Source organism: Hibiscus syriacus, unplaced genomic scaffold (assembly GCF_006381635.1).
Source record: "Hibiscus syriacus cultivar Baekdansim isolate YM2019G1 unplaced genomic scaffold, ASM638163v2 tig00110450_pilon, whole genome shotgun sequence".
In the NCBI taxonomy this organism is placed as follows: Eukaryota; Viridiplantae; Streptophyta; class Magnoliopsida; order Malvales; family Malvaceae; genus Hibiscus; species Hibiscus syriacus.
This window is the reverse complement of record NW_024062743.1, coordinates 1031872-1039777: the sequence shown is the minus strand read 5'-3', so window position 1 is coordinate 1039777 and position 7906 is coordinate 1031872. Positions and strand designations below refer to the sequence as shown.

General features: G+C 31.3%; 1 long non-coding RNA gene and 1 pseudogene across 1 annotated transcript in view; one reads left to right on the top strand and one right to left on the bottom strand.

Moving 5' to 3' along the window:
* Positions 1-794: 794 nt before the first annotated feature.
* LOC120126032 lies at positions 795-5290 on the bottom strand (annotated as a pseudogene).
* Positions 3311-7906, top strand: part of LOC120126033 — a 26672-nt gene continuing 22076 nt past the window's right edge. The window contains exon 1 of the long non-coding RNA XR_005516421.1: positions 3311-3426. This is a non-coding gene — a long non-coding RNA (uncharacterized LOC120126033). The remainder of the gene's footprint in view (positions 3427-7906) is intronic.

The window sequence follows — 7906 nt, the reverse complement described above, 5'->3', positions numbered from 1 at the left end:
TTGTGTAATAATAATGATGTTACAAAATTTAATAACACGTATGCTTAATAATGCAACTACTAACTAATTTAACTATTATGCAACTAAATGTTGTATTTCGTCTAAAGCTAATGAATGCATTCAAATATCACGTTGCATTATTAAAAAAATTAGGCCAAGGTTCTAACCTCGAATTCAAGGTTTGATAAAGTATATTTGAGCTCGAATTGTTGAGTTTCTTGTCTCGATAACAAATGTTTAAACCATGCTACTTTTCCACTGATGCTAACAAGGCACCGAGAAGTTTGATTCTGGCCAAGATCACATCAGACATGTCATCTCCCAACAACAGGACTGTCAGGAAGATTTACTTTAAATCGAGGAGAGTTTGGTATAACAAAATGAGCAAGTAGAGGTCATAAACATAATAAACGACAGGAGGCATTGAACTCTAGATCTATAGAAGACAATGTAAAAAAAAAAAATTGAGGCAACCCCTCTATTTGTTAATGGGTTATTCCAATTTGATGCAAATTTTGTTTTGCAAGCACTATACATATATCATAGAGAAGATTCTATAACATGGGAAACTAAATATAAGATGGAGTGATTGTAACTGATTTCAAACATTTAAATTCTCATGCTCCCAGGCGGTCATTTACTTGTCTACACATTAATATTAACTGCATGAATATTATAATTTGCATACTATGCGTAACATTATATCCCAAACGAAGCTTATTGGCCTAGAAACCTGTTAAGAACAAACGCAAACTGTTGACATGGATCAATTTTCAATCTAACACTATTTTATACCCACACACGTGAATTATTACAAAACCGGTTTAAACATTTATGATCCACCATACATCATCATAAACATAATCACAGATAAGAATCTAAGTAGCCATACGTGTGTCTTTTGTTGTACTGCAACAAACTGGCATAAGTTCTATCCCATATTCCTATATACAGAGCCTCATCATCTGGACTCAAAGTTACCCCCGAAATCTCACCAAAGAAGTCAATCTCTTGTCGTTCCTGGAAACCCAACATTGTATTATAAACATGGGCGAAATCCGCTGGTTCAGCAACTACCATGAACTGGCCATCCGATGAAAACAGATTGACCGCACCGCACCTAAGTTTCCTTTGAGAGCCACAACTGGCATAGAGAGGTTTCTTATGTCCCACACTCGGCAGGCCTTGTCTTGATTTCCCGTGGCAAATATGCGTCCATCAGGGTGCCACGCCGATGCGAAGGAGTAATCTCGATGACCTACCACTGTGGCTACTGTCTGCAACCACAGAAAACATGATCCAATTTCAATTGAACTAATCGTTCTTAATAAAATATACATAGTAAAATGGTATGATTTTGAATATAGATCCAAAGATTTAGATTTTCAACTAGTTTTTTTATCCATATAACCTTTTTCTCAGTTCTCTAAGCTCCTCCTATAACATATATCATATTGAACCAAGCACCACTTCCAGATTCAATCAATTCACTGGGCAGTGAAAGAATCAAATGTAAACCACCTCAGCTCTACTTCCAGAGAGGCCATCTCCCAAATTTGAATATATAACTCGTTACAGAGCAAAGTTACTACTACGCCAGGGCTCAGCCAGTCACCCATGCAGTACCGGTCCTACTAAAAAAATTATTATTTACCTTGCCATTTTGTGCATCGACAAGCAACCCATTCATGTGATCTCCAACAACAGCAATAAGCCTTCGATCAGAGCTGATGGATGTATGCTGCATCAGCAAAAGCAAATTCATTCATGTTAAGGAAAATTAACATAATCCATGAAAATGACCGATGATTCCAGGTTGCTTTTTGGGTATATGAAGTTACAATCCTCTATTGTCGTTGAAACACAGATCACATAAGTTGAGATTATAATTTCTCTACATTGAGCAGAAATCATATACTTATGAAATGAACATACAACTACCTTAAGACCACTGCCTCTCACTCATGTAAATATAAGCTATGTACTCTTCATTTTTTTCTTGAAGTACTCATGTCCAAACATGTATTGTATATATTTTCGAAAATATGATCATCCATGACTCCAAATAATTAAAGAACTTTACCAAAAAAAAAAAAAACTAGATATACCCATCCCACCCACATACCCATGTCCAACACTCGCACCCGAATCCAAGTAACATAAGATATAAGATAGAACATGAAGTACTATGAAAGAACTGAATTAAGAATTAGGCATCATAACCTCAACTCAAGGGGCTTACATTTACTGGCCAAGGGAACCGGAAATTATTTAAAAGTTGAAATCTCTCAGTATCGTATTCTCTCAAACTACAGTCATTATTTGAGGCCATGAAATTAATTCCACCCCTGCAAAACAGATTCGAAGTTCAAGCTATATTTTATTCAATACATTTTCTAAGTCAAACTGTAAATCAGCAATTATCATGCTACCTCAAGCTGTCGTATATCTTGATAGCATTTGTAATTGCATTATCATCATAGGTTGTCCTGGTACAGAAGACTACTCCTTTTCTGTCCAAGTGCTGCAAAAACAGGAAAACAAAATTGTACGACACTGTATATAAAAGGAATGGCGGCCGAGAATGCCGGAACATGTTCATGCAAAACCAAAATATGCAAAAACAAATAAATACATGATAGAAATAGAACCAAGAAAAAACATTTAAGAACTAAAGCATGCTGGTCAATCCATGTTGTTCTTTCAAGAAACGTGTCAAAACATTTCGATTTCTAGGATTTTCAATAATTCAATTTCTTCTATTCTATCAGGATTCACATGGCAAATGAAGAATAATCTCATCTGTAGAAGAAACACTTGGATGGTTACTCAGAATGTAATATATCCTAGGATGTGGTATGACCTTGCACAATGCACACCCTCCGCATAGTAACTGGTTCACACTGTAACACCCACCACTATTCCAGTTATATATGACCTCTCTCAAACAAACAGACCCTGCCTTTTCTACCCATTGGAACCATGAAAAGCTATGTTGGTCCAACTCTTCGCTTTTCTTTAAGTACTCGTGTCCACCACTTGCATTTGACACATGGGTATGGGGATAAGACCTCCGAGAATCCTTCAAATATATCAAAAAACTTAGATAAGTCTAATCATACCCATATTCGAGATTTACACCCGAGTCCAAGTAACATAAATGAAAAGTTACTAAAAGAAAGATCATTAGGTACACACATCTTGCCTCAATACTACCTGATTCTGACCATAGCAACCATAACATCACGCCTCCTCAAAAAAAAAGAGAGAGAGAACCACAGAAAGAAATAGGAAAAGGCTGCAAATGTTAACCTTAAAAGTAAGCTCCCCTTGGAAACCTCCCGCAACCATAAAGTTGTCCTTGACAGCTAGAGTGCTTATTTGAGTTTGTGTAAAACCTTCTAATAAACTTCCGGGATGTTTCTAGTCACAAGGCAAGGCAACAGAAGTTAGCAGATAAAATAGTGCCAAATTACTACGATAACCAACTTTAATTAAAATCATTCATACTGCAAGTAACCGATAAGAAGCACCCAGCAAAATTAAGGATCTCAGACAGATTGCATGACAATGATGACCAATGCATAACCGAATAGTTGGACATAAGGGAAACATCATGCTTTGAAGTAGCCCAAACCAAGTTTCTGAGCTGTAAAATACATTCCACAACAGGTTATTTAAGTCAAAAACACTGGAGATATAGAACATTCAACCCAAATCTAGGACCTACTTTAAGTATTCTTAATCTTAATATTACCATGTACAATGACAAAAGTAATGGGTACCAAGAAAAAAGGGGAGGTAGAAGTTAAAGAAACAAATAGCTACATCCAAGCAGATGCAGATACACAAAAAGTTGCAATTTCAAAAGAATAAATATCACCAATCATATCCATAAATGAGAAATGACACTACTGAATTTCATATCCATTACCAAAGAAGAAAATCAAGGTCCTTTTATAGTTGCCCGTGCACGCAACTGAACCAAGAAAAGAGATGACAAAGGAAATCTTTTCTAGAACGAGAAAGGAAATTAACAAAAATATATATTCACACCAAAGTAACATCTTCAAAAACAGGATATAAGTGACAATAACAAAAGAAATAAACAATTTCTGAACTAACAAACCTGAAAATGGAGGATTGTAGGTTTAACCAATCTAGTATTATAGAAGAATTCATAGTAGTTCCCACCCTTTTCTACCTGTTTGCATTCCTGAAACAAAAATATACAAACCACACAAAGCTTAGTATGCTATTCACTTTACTATAAACTAGTTCATTCATGAATTATAGGAAAAAGAAATGAACCTTGTCAACAGCCTCACCGGAAGGCGGTATATTCTCATAGTTCTTATACTGTTCAAGCCTTGTTAGCCTATATTCTTCTCCCCTGAATGTCTTTCCCCTTCCGCGCTTTGCATAGAAGATGTATCGGTCACCTTGGTCAGCTGCTCAAATTGTAGCATGAACGTGATGAATTTCATCATTAAATTTTAAAATTAACTACAATTAACAACAAACGCATATAGAATAGATAAATATCACCAAGATGAAAAACACACCATGTCATATTCATCAGCATCCACATCTCCACCAGCTAGATCATAGTTGTCTTCGTCCATGTCATCTATGAAATCTTCATCCATGTAACAGAAATCCTCCCCTTGCTGGTAGACATGATATGTGCTGCATAACTATTCAGTCATCAAACTATTTTCTCTCTTTTTTTTACAAATAAAATTAGCAAAAAGTTAATATAAAAAATGCCCAGGGAAACCAAAACACAAAATAGACTAATGGAAACAAAAGGGATCCTAAAATTCATAGGAAAAAAAACTTTATTTAATAAAAACAGAAAAAGACTAATCACCTTCATTTTCATTTTCCTAAAGCAGATTAAAGAATAATGGTTGAGTTTCTAAACGTAAAGGGGATTTGGAGCAAAATGGCATTCCTATAATTCACAAAGGAAGCTTATTTCCAAAGAAACCGCCTTTAAAAAAACCCTAAACTATGATAAAATCATATCCAACATAAATATTCCACATGAACAAAAGAAACCCAGATTTCTTAAACCTCACTGAGAAAAGATTTACTATTTTTCTACCACAAAAAATCATTAAAAATGCAGAAAACTTAACATGTGGAAAGGAAAATAGAAGAAAAACAAACATGAAGTTCACTAATAGAAAGTTGGAATTAAAAAGAAAAAGGAAACGAGAGATTGATATACTTGCACGAAATTGAAAGCGGTTCTGGAAACTCCGGCCATAGATTTAATCCTTTATGTATAAAATATTATTAAGATATACCCATAGAATGAAGATTTTTATTTTATTTTTTAAAATTTATCTTAACAAGGGCAAGTATAGAGATCATAATGAAAAGAGGTTTTTCGGGTTATGCAATTGTCGGCAAAAACCGTCTTTTAATTGATTCCTATCGCACGCAAATGCTTTCCTGAGCTTCGGGTCGAGGGATTGCCATGATTTTCTTTAACTTAATTTTGTTATTTTCTTTGGGTAAAGTATAAATAACTCTCAAATTGCTGTTTTATTATTTTTTATTATTAAAAATTATAAAATACTTTTTCGATTATAAGACAATTATATTTAATATTCAAATTCCCGATATTTACGATGCGTTAACCCAAAATTTCAAAAAGCAAAAATAATTTATTTATTACTAAAATCGTTTAATTATGAACAGTAATTTTGTTACATTTTTATTTTATGCAAAATAAAAAATCGTATGTCCTGGGAATACAATATAGTTGATAATAAATATAAAAAAACCATATTATTATTTTCATTAAGTTTTACATATAAATTATTAAATTATTATTATTTGTTTAGTTTTCTATATATAAATATTTTTTATTAATTTAAAGTAAATATAAAGTCGAATATGTTCATATATTTTCTGGTATTCTAACTCGGAATCTCAAAGAACAAAAATCATTTTTTATCACTAAAACCACTCGGTTGATACTCCTATATATAAATATCACTTTAATAAGAGCATCTAATGATTATTTAGTTAGCTTAATTTTTCAATTTTTATAAGATACAAAACATTAATTTCTTCATACACAAGGTCGAGATATGTCATAATTATTTTTTAATTTAGATCTATCAGATTTCTCTCAATTATCATTTATTTAATATATGTTTTGTTTCAACATGATTACGTAAAAATATAAAGTACTAATGTGAAAATTGGAGGTTTGAACACTTAAGCTTCTGGATTTTTGTTTCATTATATCTAACTGATTCAAACACAAAAATTAATTATTTTTTTATAAATTGTATATATAATTATAATATTCAATAAATACTTAATATACTAAGTTTTTAGCAAAAAAATATTTAATGCATAATTTTTCATAACAAAATTAAAATATAAAAAAATAAACTATAATCCTAAATGGCTCAAATTTTTTTGATAGACTAAATAGCTCAATTTCAATTAGTCGAAAACACTTTTTATTTGATAACTTTATCATTCTACATTTACTCGTATAAATTTTAACATGTTAATAATTTGTTATGTCATTTTTAGTATATTATGTATATATTATTTATCTTTTAATATCAAATTTATACACTAAAAAATATAAAATTTGACTGTGAAAATAAATATATATATAAATAAGTATTACAAAATGAAAAAAAATTATTTTTTATCATGAACTTTTAATATATTTTATGAAAAGAGAAATAAATAATTTTGAAGTCAAAAACAATGGACGGGGCCTATGGTTGTAATGATGAGTGGCAGATAGCACAAAGTGATGACATTCCAATGGGTAACGGATAAGGGCTATATACTAATTCCATGTGATCTCTCATTCCAACTAAAGATATCATATGGTCCACCTGGTTCAGCTAATGGTCCAAAATATTAAGGTTAAAAGATACCATAAGTCATGAATTTTAGGTTTGTCTCATTTTAATCATTAAATTATAAAATAATTAATTTTATCACTAAATTTTATGAATTTTTTTTGTCATTATTTTCTTTTTGTTTCTTTTACTTTTATCACTATCATTGGTCGAGGTTCACACTAATATTGATACCAAAGTAATTCTATTTATTTTCTTTTTCTTCTCTTTAGTTTAATTTTATATGAAATTCACTCAAAATCAACAAAAATTTATTTAAAGTTTCGACCTTTTTAATGTTTTGATATCTTAAAATGACCATCTGATAAGACTAATTTTGAAATATTTTTCTCATCTTATTAGAAAATTGCTTCTCACTGTGCAGATTTTCAAACCAAAACCCTAAATCCAACATAACTTTCAACCCCTCTATCAATGATAGACTTTTTATAGTTAGTTATGTGAATTTCAAAAATATTTTTTGAAAAATATAAACCAATTGAATGGTAAATGATGGTGAGGTGAGTTTATCATTGACTATGACAACCAAAAAAGATACAAAATAGTAGAGATTTTGTACTGACTAAAAATAAAGAAAGCCCTTAAATTTAATAAACAAGATGGTGAGATGTACAAAACAGTGTCATCTCAGTGATTAATCATGATTTAAAAGAATTCAAAAGTAAGTATGTTATTACTCATTTCAGTGTTATTATTATCTACTTTTTTAAGGTTAAGGCACTTGAACTTGTCATTCATACTAATCACGAATCCTTTAAGTGGTTAAAAGACTTAGGTAAGACAAACATAGTAGTAGATGAACTATCACGAAGGTATACCCTTAACTTTCAAAAGCATACTTTTTAAAAGTTCTTTTAATGAGTTCTATTTTATAGATTGGTTTCCATTTCAAATGAACAAGTTATGTATTCCAAAAAGCTCCTCAGTAGAATTTTTAATTTATGAACAACCCATAGACTCAATGGATTATTTTAACAAACTCTTGACATGATTTTTAA